Source organism: Podarcis raffonei, chromosome 11 (assembly GCF_027172205.1).
Source record: "Podarcis raffonei isolate rPodRaf1 chromosome 11, rPodRaf1.pri, whole genome shotgun sequence".
Lineage (NCBI taxonomy): Eukaryota > Metazoa > Chordata > Lepidosauria > Squamata > Lacertidae > Podarcis > Podarcis raffonei.
In genome coordinates, this window is record NC_070612.1 from 33363226 (window position 1) to 33383839 (window position 20614).

The window sequence follows — 20614 nt, forward strand, 5'->3', positions numbered from 1 at the left end:
AAAATTGTCTGCATTGACTGGGAGCAGCTATACAAGGTTTCAGACTAAATTCTTCTCACCCCTACCTGGATATGCTGTAGACTGAACCTAGGACTGTCTGCATTCAAAGCAGACACTGCACCACTGAGCTATGGCCCTTCCATAGAAGAATAGGAACCCTGTGCCATCCTAACCCCATGAAAACCTACTCTGATCCCATGGGAACCTACACAAAGAGCTCTACACACAGGGACTTTCCTTTTGCAGATGTCCAAGCTCAACGTGTGGTGCCTCATTGAGTTAGGGGCAAAAGTGCAGCCCCACTGCCTCTTCTACCTATGGATCGCCCCTCATGTGAGTAATCCATGAAGAAGAAGTAAGCAGTAAGAAATGTGACGCCGTCCATTTGACATTGTGATTAGTTTTTTGTGTGGAATCAAACTTGAAGTATTTCCTTATAGGGCTGGTTTGTTTAATATTCATGTTGCAAACTGAATATGATGCTCATCTGTAATAAGCAAGAGGAGGACTCATGAAACTTCACCTGGGTACCTCACTCTTTCTCCTGCCACAAATTGTCCCCACAAACAAGCTGTTTTCAGAAGGCAAGTGCTGTGACAGAATCTGTAGCTCCTCCCACTTCACCTTCACTGCACTGGAGAAACCTTTGAAAGTGGAGAGGCTGCTCTATGCACTGATACAACCCATATGATTTAGAATGTTGGCTATGTGGAGTTCTAAATTGGGTGGGAAGCCTCCATGAGTGTAGCAGGGTCATATCTACATATATTTGCCCTTCAACACAGAGATGATAACAGAGGTACGATGGATACAGAAAAGCATTCCCAATGGATAGGTTCCCAGCCTCTGCAGTCTGGGAGAGCCTACCCTCTTCCTCTAGGTAGCTGTCTCCACTGTCAAACTGCTTTGATCTTTTAAGATGTTTCTCCTGAAATCTACCCTCATGTGTCTCAAAACCCATTGCATCTAATTTTGTTCCATGGAGAGATGTGAACAAGCAGGTCCCCCCCCACACCTTTCTTCTGCATGACAGTCCTTTGGGTACTTGAAGAGTGTTAGTACATCCAAGCAAACCATATCTCTGTGCACAGGTTCACACTGTTGATAAGACTGGATTTTATGAGGTTACTCTATAAGGCAGTGGACTTTACAACTTCTCCTTTCATTACAAATAATGGGAAAAAATATTTTAAATGTTTTAATAAAAAGAAGTAATAAAATATTATTTATTCCGAAAGAGACATTTCCAGAGCCATGTGGCGGATTTTCGGTTCTTTGGTTTTCTAGTCACTGATCCCGAGCACTGTCCCAAAGACATTTCGCCCAGTGAGACTTTATTTATAGACAACTCAAACACTGCGACATTGAGAAACAGACATATCAGCATTATGGGAATTAATGGAACCAACAAACACAGTCTCATACATGCAAGATATAGACAGATGTCATTTCCACTAGGACTTGAGGTGGACATTTCTCATCTCTGTTTCTGAGCGCTGCTTTTTCTTATCATCTGGGGATGGAACTGATGCCAGTGTTATTTCCTGTCTCTACAATAGGCTGAACTGGACATAATGGCAAGATCCTCCAATGTGACATGGGGAAGTTACTTTGTATCCTGTGGCATACTGTCTCATTTCATTGTTTTGTATTTTGACACCTTTTTTCCCCCTTCTGCATCTCCTGTTTTTGACTGCCAGAAAACATTGATATTTTCTTATTTGCCAAGTGGAGGCCACAATGGAGGTACTTATTTCTAACTGATTTTGGAAAAAGGAATAGAACACACAGCAGTGAAGTGGAATGGACTAACCAGGTGGTCAACAACTTGGTGACTGTATCTTAATTTCTAAGAAAATTGAAATATCACATGCAGTACCTAACTACATCTCTGAAGGTTGTAGAATCGGAATTTGGGATACAGCCACACCATCCATTTAAAGCACATCCAATACACATTTAAAGCACATGACTTTCCACAAAAGAATTCTGGGGACTGTAGGTTTCCTCTGAGCAGAGTGGAGCTTCTGGAGAAAACTTGCCATGGGTTGCACTACATTTCTGACGTTTTGCTACGGGGAGGACAAAACCTGCCAATGCAGGAAAATTCCTTTCTGGCCCTTCAACAGCGACCATGACATAGCAGCGCCCGCGTACCTGTGGAGAAGAGGTTAACCTGCAAAAGAAGGCTTAACTGAGGGAGGGCAGGGTGGGAGAAGCTCTGGAGCTAACTGTCACTTCGCAGGTAAGATTCACCTGTTGTGTGGGCAGTGCGGTCCCTCCCCCTACCTGGCCGATCCCCTGGCAATGCCTCCCCAAGTGGGATTGGGCGATTGGCTGAGGTAGGCAGAGACCTCCAGGTATCCAGCCTGGGGAGCCATATTGGGATCCGGGGGGCTGCGCGCGACCACGCAAAAGGCACCCCCCCATTTCATGTGTGGAGCGGTCATTTCTGCTTGTTTAGAGGAATAAAAGGGAGGCAAACATTACCAAATGTTGTGTGGGGGGGTTGGTCAAATTATTTGTGTTCTGTCAGCCATTTGGAATTGGATTGCCTGACTGCAGACAAACCAAGAGTTGACCTAAATGTTTCCAGTAAGCCTTGACGAAGCCCTTAGTGAAATGAGAGATCCTTTTCAATCGATGGGTATAATTGCTACATGGTGCATAAGAAAAATATTTACTGAAACCAAGTGGGTTTTATAATTAAGTAGAACACAGTGCTCTGCAGCTGAAATGCTGCCTTTCAGAGACATATGCATTTGGAACAAATAATGAGCCTTACATTTCTCTCTCATGTGTAGAAAATTATAGATAAAACTTGTTATATTTAGCGAATGCACTGACAGTTGCTGTAATGAAACATATACTTGTGTCCTTGTATAAGAACCTACTTGTTAAACATTTGGACAGGTCTATATTTTTTGGCTGGGGATGTATGGGATCTCTGTTCCCAAAAAAATGTGACTGCCTTTGATATTGTCATTACAAGGTCTTCCTTCATAAGTCAAAAGCTATTTTTCATTGGCAAAGGACAACATTTCGATGAAACTTTGTTGAGCAGTTTTCTCTCTAAGTGCACGGTACAAGGATGGCAGTTCTTTCTTGCCCCATTTTTACTACAGCTGCATATATGCCTAGAGATGAAAAGATTTCTCTTAAATGAGCCACAGTGCTCCCATTACATAAGGGCCCATTTTTGTCAAGGACAGTGTATAATGGTTTCTCAAAAACATATCCTTTAAGATGTCTCGTGTTGACCATTCCACATTCAGCAACACTCTCAACTTTGGATGCTAGAAGCAGAATGCTTCAATTAAGAAAACTGGAGGCACATCATTGGAAAAATTTCCCTTTAACCTTATGCATACAGCTTTGGAAAAACAATGGCCCCTTGAGGGAATTTGAGAAATACTTCAATGGCTTCAACCAGTATCTTCCGGGTCTAAAGCACAAATCTAGATCATTGAGAAATCTGGTGTTCTATGAGTGCGGATCTCATTGTTTCTGATCATAAGCACTCAAAGATAAGGTTACCAAAGTTTCCACTCAGAGGCATTGCTGGCCGCTGTGTGATGGCATACTCACTACTGAGATATTCTGCATCACAGGAACAAAAAACATGCAACAGATGATGATGATGATATTACATTTTGTATACCATCTGAAGATCTCAGGGCTGTTCACAAGATAAAAATACAGGACAAAAGCACAAAATAAATTGTTTAAATAAAAACAAAACAATACCCCCAACACATTTTCAAGGAATGCTGTCAGTATACAGAAGATACTTCATTTAGAACAAAAGGAGTGACTTTCCCATTCTTAATAAAAAAATTCCTTCCAGTAGCACCTTAGAGACCAACTAAGTTTGTTATTGGTATGATCTTTCGTGTGCATGCACACTTCTTCAGATACAAACCAAACTTGAGCCACACTTCCACTATTATTTATTTATTTTGTATACCACCCTTCATCTCAAGATCTCAGAGAGGTTCAATACATAAAAATACATGATAAAAAACAAGCACAAGAACCAATAACACCACCACCCCTCTTGCAAAAACACCCCTCTTGAAAAGGACATAGAATGTTAATCAAGCAAAGGCCTGGTTGAAGAGGAACGTTTTTGCTCTGCACTTAAAAATGTATAATGAAGGTACTAGGCAAGCCTCCCTAGAGAGCATTCCACAAATAGGGAGCCACTGCAAAAAATAAAATAAAAGGCCCATTCTTGTGTTGCCCCCTCCAGACCTCTCTTGGAGGAGACGTAGAAAGAAGGATCTCAGATGAAGGTTCATGGTTCATAGAGAGAGAGGCAGTCCTTGATGTGTTGAAGTCCTGAGCCATTTAAAGCTTTATAAGTCAAAACTAGCACTTTGAATTGGACCCAAAAACTAATTGGCAGCCAGTGCAGTTGGATCCTGGCAGCCAGGATCACTGTAATATGTTCAAACTTTCTTGCTCTGGTGAGCAACCTGGCCGTAGAATTCTGCACCAGCTGAAGTTTCTGAACTGTCTTCATATTCTACATATTATGCAATAATTAAATTATTACATAATTATAATGGAGAAGAGGTATATTATCCATATCAGTGGTAGAATTGACGAGATCACTAGCTAATTCTGGTCTAATCAATTTCCTACTTAAGGCAAGCAATTCTGTTGCTAGCAGAATAAGGCAAGGAGCAATGCCCAGTAGATTGCCCGATGGTGTACCACTGACTAAGGCTGCATCTAGACACATCAAAGAAGCGTTTCAGTTAACGCATTGTAAACTTTGAATGAGAAAAAAACGGGTTGTCTACATCACCATCTGGTGTCACCATGTTATAATGACCACTCCCCGCATAAAACGGGGGGCGACCTTTGCGTGGACGCGGCAGCCCTGGATCTGGAGCGGCTCCATTCAGCATAGGCTTGGCTTTGCCTTCCCTCAGGTGGGATACCTGGAGGTCTCCGCCTACCCCAGTCAGCTGTCCAATCCCACCTGGGGGAAGCGTTGCCAAGGAGATCAGGCCAGGTAGGGGAGGGATTACCTGCCCACACAATAGAGGGAGGATCTTACCTGGGAATCCTCACTTGGCTCCAGAGCTATAATGCATATATAATGCCTATACAATGCATATAAAGCACTTTTTCTTTGCCAATGTCAGAATTTTCAACTTGCTGCAAAGTGTACAAACAGCAGCCATCAGGAAGTTTATGTGGGAATGTTGAGGAAAATAGGAGAGGATATATTGATTAAATATTATCCCTCCTCACTCACGCTAGTGAACAAGTAGCAGAGCACATTCCCTTGCAGATTGCTGGAAGCAAGTTGATGGATTCATTAGAATCATTTAAGTTAAGCGATCCAGTCTGGCTTGTCCAGTCTGGATTGTTCCTGCTAAATTTCCCCTTTAATTTCCCTCCTCAAAATAATAACACAACAGTCTTGTTTAAAAGTAAAAGCAATGTTTACTTACATTCAGTTCACAGCAGTGCTCTGAAGGCAGGCTTTGTCTTGTGGTAACAGTTACATTTGCAGAAAAAAGAAGTCTGAGCTAGGTCTCAGACTTTCTACCTTGTGGCTTCCATCCTCTGTAAGGATGAGCCATGTGCTGGCTAAGAGCCAGAAGAGAGAAGGATGGCAGAAGAGCAAAAGAGCAAAAGAGGGAGGAAGATGGCTGTGTGGCCAGCCCTTTTGTAGGGTCTGCTAGGGCCACGCCCATCTACCTGGTCACACACAGGGGAAGGATGCTTCAGACTAGGTATGACAGGAAGTCCTCCCTGTCTGGAATAACATTCCCCTGTGTGTCCACTCTAAAAGGTAAAGGGACCCTTGACCGTTAGGTCCAGTCACGGATGACTCTGGGGTTGTGGCACTCATCTCACTTTACTGGCTGAGGGAGCCGGCGTACAGCTTCCGGGTCATGTGGCCAGCATGACTAAGCCACTTTTGGCAAACCTGTGCAGTGCACAGAAATGCCGTTTACCTTCCCACTGGAGCAGTACCTATTTATCTATTTGCACTGCGTGCTTTCAAACTGCTAGGTTGGCAAGAGCAGGGACCGAGCAACAGGAACTCACCCCGTCGTGGGGATTTGATCCACCGACCTTATGAATGGCAAGCCCTACGCTCTGTGGTTTAACCACAGTGCCACCTGCGTCCACTCTAGGCAACAGGAAATGTTGTATTTGACTGCTTCATTGATGATACATCCCACAGTTTAAACTGTCATGAAACTAATGAAGATCCCCACATAAAGTTGCTATCTGCATCAGGAAGTTCTCATTGATGCAAATTAAAATAGCAACTTCAGGGAAGATTTCCATGGGAGCACCCCATTCTCTTGTCAGTGGCCACACTTAGCTGCTATTTGTAACTGGAAAATCATTCATGCCATTTATGGCATGTGTGTGTTTCGCCTTTACATTACCATTTATGACATGTGTGTGTTTCACCTTTACATTACCACAGTCATGCATGATTCATTGAACCCAGGTTGAGAAAGACAAAAGCCTTCAACGAACCCGGCTTTCTTCTCTCTCCAAAAGACTTGGTTTACTGCCTGAATCTCTTCCTGTCCTTTGTTCTTTTCAAATCAATAGAGCATTCATCATCACGAGCACTTTGGAAGATGCTTCTTGCTGTGGTGCCTAGTTTACTTTTATTGACCTCGGTCTTTCCTGTAGCCAGCAGAAGTGATGCGAAAGATATCAGGCTGCACTGAGAAAATCTGAGAATTCAGGGGAAAAACACACCATTTTTCAAAGGTTACATGGATGAGGAGCAACAGAATACCAATCTGGATAGCAATTCACTAGAATAACAGATTTCCTAAGGACTAAGAAAGGGTCTGTTGAAGACCAAGCTTCACAGGAAGACAATTTTCTTGAGGGAAAATACACAATATCATATCTTCTTCTTTTCTTCTTTTTTGCTGTTTCTTCTTCTTTGAATATTGGTTTTTAGAGTGCTGGTTATTGGATTTTGTGATTTTGTTTATGCTGGGCTGAATACAGTTTTAATTGTTGCTCCTGCTCACTGGCTTTTTGATATGCTGCTGTTTGTACTTGGCGGTTTTATATCACTTTACTGGAAGTGTGAATTGGCGATGTTAAGAAGCCACCCGGGGGTGACATTGTCCTGTATGTCATCCTAAAAATCTTTAAAGTAAATAAAAGTTTCTCCTGCATAAGAATGAAACTTATGATCCTAGAGAGGTGGGGTTCAGAGTGCAATGTATCCAGAAGGGTTGTGGGTTTTTATTATTACTATATCTGGATATTTGAATACTGATGAGATCTTATAGATGAGCCAAACAGTTTACTTGCCCATCAAAAATTGATCCCAACTGAGCAGTGATGCACATTACAACTAGCTGTGTAGTGAAGCGTTTGGCAGATTGCACTATTGTGCTGCTAGATTTAATTTTCAGCCCACTTTCAGAATAGTTGGGAAAGGCGCTCCCCTCTTAATATGTCAAATATTTATCTTGCCCTGCAACAGAGCAATCAGGCATGTGCTGTGCTGTTTGACCTTCTATAAGAGTCATTAAACTAACCATACATCCATTGGGTTACGTTGATTTGGGGCAGAGGAAGGCTGCCAATAACCATATAAACTTGGATTTTTACTATTAGATATTGGGGTTTGTAACAATTACATAGTCAATTACAGCCAGTTGGGTTTTTTCCCTCAGGAGTTGTTCCCAGTAGCCAAATGGATGCCCCTCAGGAATGTACACAATAATTAATTTCAGACTTAATCAGAGGGCAAGAACACAGACCCAAGAAAAACCACCCAATTACACCTTTTGATTATACAAACCAATTGTTTACAATTATCTCATTTATACCTTAGCAATGACAAAATTCTTCATTCACAGTTTTGATATCTTTCCAACTAGTGCTTATGTTGTTCCAACAATAATTGGTGTCTTTCCAACAGCAGTCACCTCAAGAAAGCTTTTATAATATTTCAGACATACACTAATGGATTTGGAATGTAAATTGTAAGGGTATCTTTTATCACACCCACTATTCCAGCCCTGGAATTTTAGCTGTAAACACAATCTGAGTCTTGGACTTAGTTCATGAGCTATACCCTTCAATGAGATGACTGCATAAAACTAAGTTGTTGTTCTATAACCTAGTTCTGCAGTTGGCTGACAGTTGCGTCAGACTCTGTGGCTAGCCTACAGTATGGGTTGCTATCAAAGGCCAAAGTTCATTTAGGCAAATTGTCCCTGAATCCAGTAGGGTAGTGCACCCTCTATTACAAATAATATTGATCAATATTTAGGGACATTCAGAGCCAATCAAGAAACAGTTGACTTTAAAACCCACCTCTTCCACAACTTGCCTGTCTCACCTGGAGGCTATAGGAGCCAACTGTACACTATATGATAACTGCAGTACTCACCATACAGTCACAAATGTGTTTAAAGGTTGGAGTCTAGCGGTCTTCTACACAGACATTCCAGCGGTAGGGGGTTGTTCAGTTGCATAAGTATGATCTCAAAATGTATAGATGTCTGGTATAAGGAAGGAGCTGGAAGGGTCTAGAAGCTGAATGCTATTGACATCTAGAGTGTTTCTACCACCTTGAATGGGCTTTTGATCATTTACCAGTGCTCGTTTTCTAAAGATGTCTGCTCGTTTTCTAAAGATGACAGATGAACCGATTCCATTTCCTTTCCCCCTTAAGTTTGAACTTAAGCTCAGAGTGTTTTTCTTTCTTTCTTTCTTTTAAAGCTTTCATGAGACCATATGGAATTCCCTCATATTTGTTCACTAAATAAATCTGCCTCATGCTCAGATTTCAATTCCCCACTGTAGACATGGAAGCATCACCACTCCTCCAGCCAATAAAACTATATGAAAACAGCCTGCTTCCATGATGGTGAACACTGCCTGATCTCAGTGGTGTGCCAAGCTGAGATTAACCACAGGTTTATTTATAGGAGGCCCATCTGCTGCAAGTAGGCTTGCTTCCTTTCCTCCATTTGTATTTAGTACCACCTCTATAGTTCATTCATCGCTCACTTCATTTCGTCAGTCACCATACAGAGTGTGCCCTGTATCTCACAAGCCTATTTTCCACCATTCAAAGCACATAACAGAGCCTCTGAAGTATATAACAGAGTATCTGAAGTATATTCCTAACTCTGTGTGTGTAATTACTTTAGCCATTTATTTTGATTTGGAATACTGACCTATACTGTATATGTAAAGCTTGCCTGTATCACTCGTTTCCTCTGTAGATATATGTTTCTTTCTCTGAGAGATGAATACAGTGCCATGGTAAAGTTATTATTTGCTTTTTTATATATGCAGTTGTTGAATCAATTTTGTCCTTGATTCAGTAAATAGATTTCATTCATTCCATTTTTCTATTATTCTGCCTTCTCAGATCTGAGCAGTGGTGCACTGTTTTCTCCATTTTACCTTCACAACAACCCTGTGACGTATGTTAGGCTAAGAGAGAATGATTGGTCAAGCTTAGGGGTCCTCAAACTTTTTAAACAGGGGGCCAGTTCACTGTCCCTCAGACGCTGTTGGGGCCAGACTATAGTTTGAAAAAAATATGAACAAATTCCTATGCATACTGCACATAAATTATTATTATTATTATTAAGGTTAAAACTTGGTACTCTGTTTCTAGTTTGATGTAGGTGCTGTGAGTTACATGTATAACTGTTAACAATGCATTTTAACATGTTTCCTTTGTGCACTGTTTATTTCTGTATGCTGATAAAGAGGTGCCAGAAACATGCTCTTTTTCATATACATATACATATATATATATTTTTAAAAAACCTTGTTTCAAAATAATAGCCAGAACAGACACAGTAATAATATAAGTTACCTATACCTCACCTTTAGACTTCATTTCTTCAGGGTTATTTTTGCTGTTGTTGTTCCTCATGCATATGACTTTCTCTGCATTGAAGTTTATTTTCAAACTTGGGGAAGTTTGGGTGGAGAGCTTTATTTTAAAGATTAACTCACCACTATTTACATGGAGATTCCCTTGTACAATAAACTGTTGTGATTCAGACTTCTCTTCTTGCTGATTCTATTTGCATATGTTGCCTGTGTTTTTGGTGCTTCCCTAACTTTTAAGGTTGCCAAGGCCGCCGTGTTAAGGAGGCAACCAGCTGGTGAGGCACTGCTCCGGTGGGCACAGAGCTAGCCTGAGGGGAAGGGAGGAGGGTAAGGCTGGCATGAAAGGGGTTCATTTGCCGCCTTCCTGCCCTCCGGCAGCTTAAAGGGATAGCACACCGTTATCAAGTAGTCGGCACCGGCAGTAGCAACTGCGTTACCAGGGCTTTGTTATATGCGCACACTTTTACCTCAGGACTCTTCTCACCCGGCCACTTCCAAGCCTCAGGCCTTGCTGGGGTGGGGGGCGATCTGGAGTGATCTGCCGGGCGAGCTGGGTTTAGAACTCTAGCGGGCCGGATTTGGTCCGTGGATGGTAGTTTGAGGACCCCTGGTCAAGCTCAACCAGATTTGAACCTTGGTCTCCTCATCTCTACACTAACACTGTAACGCTGGCTCTTTTTATTTAGTAAAGTTGTATGCGTAGTTTATCCAATCTTGGCTCTTGTACCTTCCTTCTAATTCCATGAACAAAGAACAGTATCTGCCCATGAAAATGGCCTTATGGTGTCAAAGGGTTGGGATGCTGATCACTTACTGCAGCCCCTCCTCAAAGGTGTGGTCTTCCAAGTACTCCACGTGGCACATTGACCTCCTGGCAGGTCACCCCACATTGTGTTGCAAAGCACATGCAACTAAGCAGAATCCCATGGGCAATTCTAGTATAGAAAACCCCGCAGCACAAACAAGTGATCTGAGACTGCCTCTGGAATTTCAGTTCCAGATCTGTTCCTAGAACCTCAGTGAACATTCTGAGATCAACCTGAAATAATGGCTGTTCAGGGCTTTGCTGTGGCAGATCACACAGTGTGCAACTTGCTCCAGTCATTTTTATTCCTTCCCCTCCATCTTTGAAATACAAATGGGTTGGGGGTGTTGTTGTTGTTTACTAGTAATTTTAGATTTCTTGTATAATTGTAATGTACGATGCATTGCAAGGCTAGGTTTTGGAAATGTCTGGACAGGCAGAGGAGCTGATGGCATAAGGCATAGTTTGGGGAAGACAAAGAGCTTAAGCAAGAGAGTGGACATTTTGTGACTTATTATTTAATAGGGTAGCATTCAAAACTAAAGTCGCCTTCAGTCCTAAGCAGAGTTGGTGGCTGGGTTTTAAAGGGCAGTGTGGTCTATACATGCAAGGCAGGGGGACAGTGGTGGGCACATAAGCAATGGAATCCTGCGCATTATCCCAATGGAGATTTGTGTATATGTAAGACCTACAGCTAATGTATTCTTTGTTTGTTTGATCATGATGCTCTCTCTTTAAAAATTAAAATAAAATCCAATGCTAAATTAGCATCTCAAACAGAAACAGGTACTCAATCCCAGAGGTCATCTGACACAAGACAAAGTCAGAGTACATCAGAATCCAGAAATCCAAACCAAGGTCTGTAAACTATCTTCCAAACCAGCCCTAGCCAGGGCTTGTGTGTGTCTGCCACCACACTTCCCCTGTCCCAAGGCAAGTTTTCTGGCCTGGGGCAGTGGAAGGGAAAGGCATCAGCAGAAGAGTATATGGAGGGTACTTTGTGTGACTGTTTGTGAGGATTCACATCACATGCTTGCAAAGCCCTTGAGCTTTCTCAAGAAAGCAATTGGAATATTCACTAAACCATTTGGGAGGCAAACTATAGATGTCCAGGGGTGGGGTGGACGAAGGAAAATCAAGGAGTTATTGTGGGTCAATCAGAGGCATTGTCCTACACATACTTATTTGGAAGCCTCATTCAACTCCATGGGACTTACTTCTGAGTGTAGGATCAGGCTGTGTGTTAGTGAATTAGCATTACTTCAGTAAAGCAGAGACAGATGGTGATGGCTGATGATGATGATGATGATGATGATGATGATGATGATGAATAAGAAACACATTATGAGGTTAACCAATTAAATGTGTTTCAGGGAGACATCAGGAATTTTAGTCTGAAAGCCTCAGAGAGCTTTTTCCCTTCTTTTTTCTCTCTCCCCAATTTGGCTATGCTTTTGAAAATGTAATCAACTTTGTGAGCAGAATTCCAGCCAAGATGTATGTACGCCTTATTTGTAAGAGTTCCAGCTCCACTGCCAAGTTGGCCGGTAAACAAAAAAACCTTTTAGGCTTTCCCCCCTCCACTCAAATTGAAATAGTATTCTGTGCAATCATCACATCATGGAACGGTACCATTAAAGTGTGCCTTTTGAGTCAGGGCATCAAATGCAATTTGATGAAAAGCTGGTTTTATTTTTATTTTTTAAAACCCTTTAAATTAATGTAATCGGTTTAACAGGGCAAGAATCACTTAGGGTACAGAGGCAGTAAAATAATGCATAAAGGAATGGCAAAGAAAAACACACAGTCAGAACAAAATACAGTTTCACCCCATGTTTTTAGCCAAAACACTGCTTTCCTGGACCATTTTCCACTCTAAGCCCAGGAGGATGTTTGCTCTAAACAAGCTCAATGGCCAGATGGAAGAAGCCAAAGAAGAAAAGGTTGACCTGAGCTGGAAGGTCAAAGCTAATTTGCTGATTTTATTAGCATAATTCAAAAGCATGATAATTAACTTACTAGGAATCATGACAAGTCAATCAAATACCTGAGTCATGGACAAACGGTTTTCATGCTTCGTGCTATCTATGACCTGCAAATTCTTCAGTTTTGCTCTACAGAGGTAAGTGTTTGTGCATTTACCCTGTACTACTGGGAATATATTTTTTAAAGGATGTTTGTTTTGAATGCATGATTGGACTGTATATTGTCGCAACTGCCAGACACGCCACTTAAAGGCAAGGCTGGCATCAGGGGTTCACATGCTCAGTCATCTGCTGAGGTCCACATCCCAGCAGGGGGGCCTTTGCAGAGCCACCAACGCCCCCTCCTCCTCACTGTCACTGCCTGTTCAGCTGCCCTCAATACTCTCCAAGCAAGTGAGCAGTGACTGGACCAAGGAAAACCTGCAGTCTGGCCTCTCCCTCTGGGGTGAGGCATAGATTAGGACCAGAAAGACACAATAAAGGAATGAACAATATCAACAGCAATGAAGAGGAGATGGAGCTACAGAGGTGTCAGGGTCTGCTGGGAGCTCTTGACAGGAGTCAACTGCAGGTGGTAGATTCTTAGTAAAGTACCCTTAGGCCTTGAACTAACTCTGCCAGCCCAGGTTGGTTACTGAATCCTCCTGGGCAGAAAGGAATATAGGTGGTGAGCATCCTGCTCAAACTGAGATTTGCTCAAGGAATACAGTATTTCTAAGCAAAAGCTGCTTGTCATATGGGGTGGAGCCAGAATGCTAGCTTCTCAGCACCAGGGTCACTGTGGCTTATTGTGAGGAAAACAGAAAGGCGGGGGAAGGCAGTGCAGTGTAGCTGCATCAGCAGAACCAGCCTAGCATTCCTGTCAATGTACCTGCGCCATGCCAACCTCCATGCTGCCTTGCCCTTCTCGTGGTAAGTGGCAGCAACCCCACTCTGCCACACAGGGCAAGAGCTTTTGTATCAGAGTAGGTTGTCCTTTGGTCCTGAGTTACTTTTTGACCTTGACTATTGGCTTTGTCTTAGGTCACCACAGACAGCTCCTCATGGCTCCCTCAATATGGAGGGAGGCATTTTGTCTAAGGGCCCCCCAAAATATGGTGCTGGTGTTGTTTGGGATTCTGCCTTCCATGAGTTTTGACTACCCAGTTTTTAAACACAGTTTCATTCCACTGAATGGTTGCTTTTTAAGTCTAGTGGCTTCAAAGTCCTGTTTTCTGACAATGAGTCAGTGCGCCATAGTCATCCTTACATAGGCATGGAAAACTGGGACCACAATCATGCTGTACATTTAAAGCGCAATAATACCACTTTAAATAGTCATGGCTTCCCCCAAAGGATTCTGGGAGCTGTAGTTTGGTAAGTTTGCTGTGAATTGTCAGGAGACCCGTTTTGCCCTCACAATTCCCAGAGTTTGCTGAGATGAGGGGTGGATGGTTAAATCACCTGGGGATTGTGAATTTATGGTGGAATGTGACCAGGCACAGTCTGGGAACTTCAAAGAATGGATTGAACAGCAGAACCTACCCTGAAATTTAAACGAGCTGGGGGTGGAAATTCAGGTTTGCCCATTCATTTCTGAAATGGAACTAAGCCGTTCTGCCTATCCTTGCTTTCTAGGTGTTGAACCAAAGTGAAATGTTCCAGAAAGCCTGCAAATGCCATCTTGATAGTTTATAGTGGATAACTCCAAAAATAATTGGTAGCTGTTATGAGAATGAGCTCATATATATTTATGTTTCCTTGCTTTGATATATGCCAATGGGTTTGCTTTGATGCTGTGGTCATCTGCGTGCCTTGGGATGCTGGGCTTTAGGCTCAGAGTGGGGAGAAGCTCTTCAGTGAGGCTATTCATGCTGTGTTGTAAGTTTGCAGCTTTCTTTAATAAAGCACTAGAGCTGGCGATTCTTCTTTGGGCCTGTGGTTCAGAACACTAGGGGATAAGCAGAACCAAAAATGAGCAGTGGCCAAATATTTGGCATTGGTTTGTTTGTCTTTGTAGGGGCCAATGAAGCCTCCAACATTTTAGCATACAAAGCAAGACTTCACACTGGTTGACCTTGAACTTTGAGGAGTCTGGCATCCCTTGGAAAGTAACAGTTTATTGACACTCTTATATTTTGAGGCAAGCTGAAAGGAAATGGAAGTGCTAAACTCTAAAAACAAAGAAGGAACAAAAAGGGACCTGGGAAGTTATTATAATTCACCTAAAGTCAGCTTTGTCTTTAAATTAAAAATACTGTCATGCATCAGTGGACAGAGCTCAGTTCTTTCCTAGAAACTAATGTACAGGAATACCATTTTCTAAAGTGTAATTGCATAAAGCATTCCTAAAACAGAAAAGGAAGACTTTCAGATTATCTATCAAAGGAGATTTGGTGAAAAATAAACATTATCTCATTGAAAATGATGGGGCTGCATCACACTGGGCTCTACTGCCCTCTTCTGGAAATTATCTACCATCCCGAATTTTCTATTGTCAATATTTTGTCAGAAGATTCATCCATAATTGTTTTGTTCACAGCTTTAGGACTGAAAGATGAAGCTTCTTTAAACATGTAGGTAGTTGTTAGTGGCTATGATATAAAAAAATGGTTAGATTTGACAAATGGAAAAAGACATTCTATTCATTTGATTAAACTGAGCTGGTTCAAATACCAGGCGTGCATGTGCTTCCCCCAAAGGATTCTGGGAGCTGTAGTTTGGTAAGTTTGCTGTGAATTGTCAGGAGACCCATTTTGCCCTCACAATTCCCAGAGTTTGCTGAGATGAGGGGTGGATGGTTAAATCACATTGGATCAAGACCAAATACAGTAGCTATTTTGGTTGTACTGGACCACAAGCTGATTTATGGCTCTAGATACACCAGGCAATAGTTGTAAAGTCCATCTGACTGGTTATTGAGGAGGCAGTTGTCTTACAAAGTGTCAGACCATTGGTCCATTTGTTCAGTGTTGGCTTCGCTGACTGGAAGTGGTGCTCCAGGGTTTTAGAGAGAACATTCTCAGCCTTGCTTGGAGATGCCAGGGATTAAACATTAGACCCTCTAGTTGCAAAACAGATGCTTTACCGTGGAAACTGCAGTCTGCAAAGGGTTTCACAAGTTTGAGTTAGGAATAGTCTATTGTGAGGGAAAGAGAGAGAGAGTTTGGATTTGATATCCCGCTTTATCACTACCCGAAAGAGTCTCAAAGCGGCTAACATTCTCCTTTCCCTTCCTCCCTCACAACAAACACTCTGTGAGGTGAGTGGGGCTGAGAGACTTCAGAGAAGTGTGACTAGCCCAAGGTCACCCAGCAGCTACATGTGGAAGAGCGGGGAATCAAACCCAGTTCACCAGATTACGAGTCTACCGCTCTTAACCACTACATGCTCAAAGAAGATCCATATATCTAAGGGTTGAAGGCCAAACTAGACATGACACTAACAGTGTTGTTAGCAAATAATTATAGTAGGAGGGGATGTCAGGACCACAGCAAATTTTTGTCAGGGTCATGGGAGGGGTAGAAGAATCCATCTTTCCATTCTCAGTCATGTCAACTGAGATGAGGGGAACATTGAATGTTTCTCCCCATGTCTGGGAATGGGAAGATTAACAGTATCAAGAAACATGGAGATCTGGGCTGTAGCTGCCATTCACTGCCCCACCCCCAGTTGACACGGTTGCCGATGATACCTTTAGTATCACATTTTTGGCTTTTAGTCCTGACCTGAAAAACAACCCTGGCTCAGGTCAAGCACTGCAGCCAAGGCAGGACCACAAGATTCCAGAGCACATTGCTTACAGCAATCTGAGACTCAATAGGCTTGGAATTCTCCTTATGTTCATGGTCTTGCTTGTTTTGTTTACAGCACAAATCTCAGTCAGAAATCGTACCACTGCATTCAATGGGTCTTACTCCTAGATGCAATCTAATGCACTCTTAGACTCATAGAATTGTAGAGTTGGAAGGAGATCCCAGGTGTCATTTAGTCCAAACCTCTGCAACGCAGAAATCTCAACTAAAACATCCAACCTCTGTTTAAAAACCTCCAAGGAAGGAGAGTCCACAGCCTCCCAAGGGAGTCTCTTCCACTGTCAAACAACTCTTCCTGTCAAAAAGTTTTACCTGATGTTTAGTCTGAATCTCCTTTTTTGTAACTTGAATCCATTGGTACCCTCCAGAGCAGGAAAAAACAAGCTTGCTCAATCCTCCATGTGACAGTACTTCAGATATTTGAAGATGGCTATCATATCTCTTCTCAGTCTCCACTTTCCAGGCTAAACATACCTAACTCCCCCAATCATTTCTTATAAGGCTTGGTGTCCAGACCCTTGGTCATTTCGGTCATACTCCTCTGCACATGATCCAGCTTTTCAACACAGTGGTACCTCGAGTTAAGTATTTAATTCGTTCTGGAGGTCCGTTCTTAACCTGAAACTGTTCTTTTTTATTATTATTATTTTTTTAATAAATTTTTTATTAATTTTCCAACACATATTAAAAGACAATACAAAACAATACAAAAACAAACAAACATATAAACACGTATAATTTCTTAACCTTCTTTTCCTTAAGCTTTCTTTCAACGACTTCCCCATACCTCCTTTTTCTGCATCCCTGTTTTAAATTTTTCCAGCAACCCCTAGTTATAATTACTTATAGCACTTCCTTTGAATCCTTTTTCTCATGTCCAATTGTTTATCGCTGCAATTCTATTTTGCATTACTCAAAACATTTTAACACTCATTAATTTTACAACAGTTCTTAAGATAAACTTTAAATTTCTTCCAATCTTCTTCCACCGTCTCTTTCCCTTGGTCGCGGATTCTGCCGGTCATCTCAGCCAGTCCCATGTAGTCAATCACCTTCGTCTGCCATTCTTCCAGTGTGGGTAGTTCTTGTGTCTTCCAGTACTTTGCTAAAAGTACTCTTGCTGCTGTTGTCGCATACATAAAAAACGTCCTATCTTTCTTTGACACCAATTGGCCTACCATGCCCAAGAGGAAGGCTTCTGGTTTCTTCACAAATGTGCATTTAAGCACCTTTTTCATTTCATTATAAATCCTTTCCCAGAAAGCCTTAATCTTTGGGCATGTCCACCAAAGGTGATAAAAGGTACCTTCAGTTTCATTACATTTCCAGCATTTGTTATTGGGCAAGTGATAAATTTTTGCAAGCTTGACTGGGGTCATGTACCACCTATAAATCATTTTCCTAATATTCTCTCTTAAGGCATTACATGCCGTGAACTTTATACTGGTGGTCCATAACTGTTCCCAGTCAGCCAACATAATGTCATGTCCAATGTCTTGTGCCCATTTAATCATAGCTGATTTAACCATCTCGTCCTGTGTGTTCCATTTCAACAGCAAGTTATACATTCTTGACAAATTCTTAGTACTGGGTTCCAAAAGCTCTGTTTCTAACTTCGACCTCTCCACCTGAAAGCCAATTTTCCTGTCCTGTTTAAAAACTTCATTTATCTGGTAATAATGAAGCCAGTCTCTTACTTTGGACTTCAATTTCTCATAACTCTGCAATTTAACTTTTCCCTCCTCATACTCTATGATTTCCCAATATTTCGGCCATTTGGATTCCATATTTAATTTTTTCACTTCCTTAGCTTCCATCGGTGACAACCACCTGGGTGTTTTGTTTTCCAACAAATCTTTATACCTAATCCATACATTATATAGGGCTTTTCTAACAATATGGTTTTTGAAACCTTGGTGGATCTTAACCTTGTCATACCATATATATGCATGCCAGCCAAATCTATTATTAAACCCTTCCAAATCCAAAATATCTGTATTTTCAAGAAGCAGCCAGTTTTTCAGCCAGCAAAAAGCCGCTGATTCATAGTACAGTTTTAAGTCCGGCAGGGCAAACCCCCCTCTTTCTTTTGCGTCAGTTAGTATCTTAAATTTTATTCTGGGCTTTTTGCCCTGCCAGACAAATCTAGAAATATCTTTTTGCCACCTCTTGAAACAATCCATTTTGTCCACAATCTGCAATGTTTGGAACAAAAATAACATTCTCGGCAAGACATTCATCTTAATAACAGCAATTCGGCCTAACAAGGAAAGTCTCAGACTTGACCATATTTCTAAATCTTTTTTCACTTCTGCCCAACATTTCTCATAGTTATCTTTAAATAGATTCACATTCTTGGATGTCAAATTTATCCCCAGGTATTTCACCTTCTTTGCTACCGATAAACCAGTATCACTCTGGAATTTCTCTCTTTCTGCACTTGTTAAATTTTTATCCAGTACTTTCGTTTTCTGTTTGTTCAGCTTAAAGCCTGCTACTTGACCAAATACTTGTATTAACTCTAAAACTCTTCTCATACTAGTGTCTGGCTCTTGTAAAGTTAAAACTAGATCATCTGCAAATGCTCTCAGTTTGTACTGTTTAGCTCCGACCTGAATCCCTTTAACCAGCTGGTCCCCTCTAATCATGTTTAATAAGACCTCCAGGACAGATATAAAAAGCAGTGGGGATATTGGGCATCCCTGTCGTGTCCCTTTTTCAATAGCAAATTCTTCTGTAACCACATTATTTACAATCAGTTTTGCTTTTTGTTCAGAATAAATCGCACTTATACCATTCTCAAAACCTTGGCCTACCCCCATCCCATGGAGATTCTTTTTCATAAAACTCCAAGAAATATTGTCAAAGGCTTTCTCCGCATCCACAAATATTAATACTGCCTTAGTGTTAATATTAACTTCCAGTAACTCCATAATGTCTATTATATTTCTCACATTGTCTGACAAATGTCTTCCTGGAAGAAAGCCCGCTTGGTCTTTATGAATCTCCCCCACCAAAACTCTTTTCAATCTTTTTGCTAAAATGTCTGCAAAAATTTTGTAATCCACATTGAGTAGTGATATAGGGCGGTAGTTCTTAACCTGGTTCTTCTCAGTCTCTGACTTTGGTATAAGTGTGATATAAGCCTCTTTCCACGATTCAGGTGCCTTTTCCCCCTCTAAAATTTCATTACAAACCTCCTTCAATGGTTGTATAAGCCATTCTTTCAAAGCTTTGTAGTATCTGGAGGTTAGCCCATCAGGTCCTGGGGATTTTCCCAATTGCATACTTTGAATGGCTCCCTCAATTTCTTGATCAGTAATCTTCTGGTTTAAAGTCACTTTACTTTGTTCAGAAATTTTTTGTAATCCGTATTTTTTAAGAAATTCTTCTATTTCTTTTTCATTCACCGGCCCTTGTGCATAAAGTTTCCTGAAATAACTCTGAAAACAGTTTCTAATCTCATTTGGTTTATAAATGCTCTTTCCTTCCACTTCTAGATTTGTAACCGTATTCTGTTTTTGTCTCTTCTTCAATTGCCATGCCAGAAGTTTCCCACATTTATCAGCCGATTCAAATGACCTTTGTCTCATTTGTTTTATTTTCCATTCTATCTCTTGGTTCATCAAATCCATATATTGTCTCTGATAAAACTTAATTTCTCTCAAAATTTCATGTGACTTTGGTTTGGATCTCAATTTTTTTCCCCTTCTTTTATCTTTTCCAAGATCTTATCCTTCTTCTCATTATATCTCTTCCTTTTTATAGAGTTCTGTTGTATTAGAAATCCTCGCATGACGGCTTTACTTGCGTCCCAAATTACTCTTTTTTCCACTTGTGTTCTCAGATTTATCTCAAAGTAATCCTTCAATACCTTCTGGGCCTTTTTATACACCTCTGCATCTCTAAACAGGGAGTCATTCATCCTCCATCTAAAGGATCCAGCTGTTGTTGTGTTCATTTCCATCTTTACGGCGTTATGGTCGGAGCAAGTCTTTGGGCAGATTTCCACTTTCTTTATCTTAGATGCCATTCCACTAGTTACCCAAATTTGGTCAATTCGAGTCCAGGTCATTTTTGTCTCAGAAAAGAAAGTTCCCTCTCTCTCAAGAGGATTCCTTGTTCTCCAAATGTCAATCAGGTTCATATTGTCA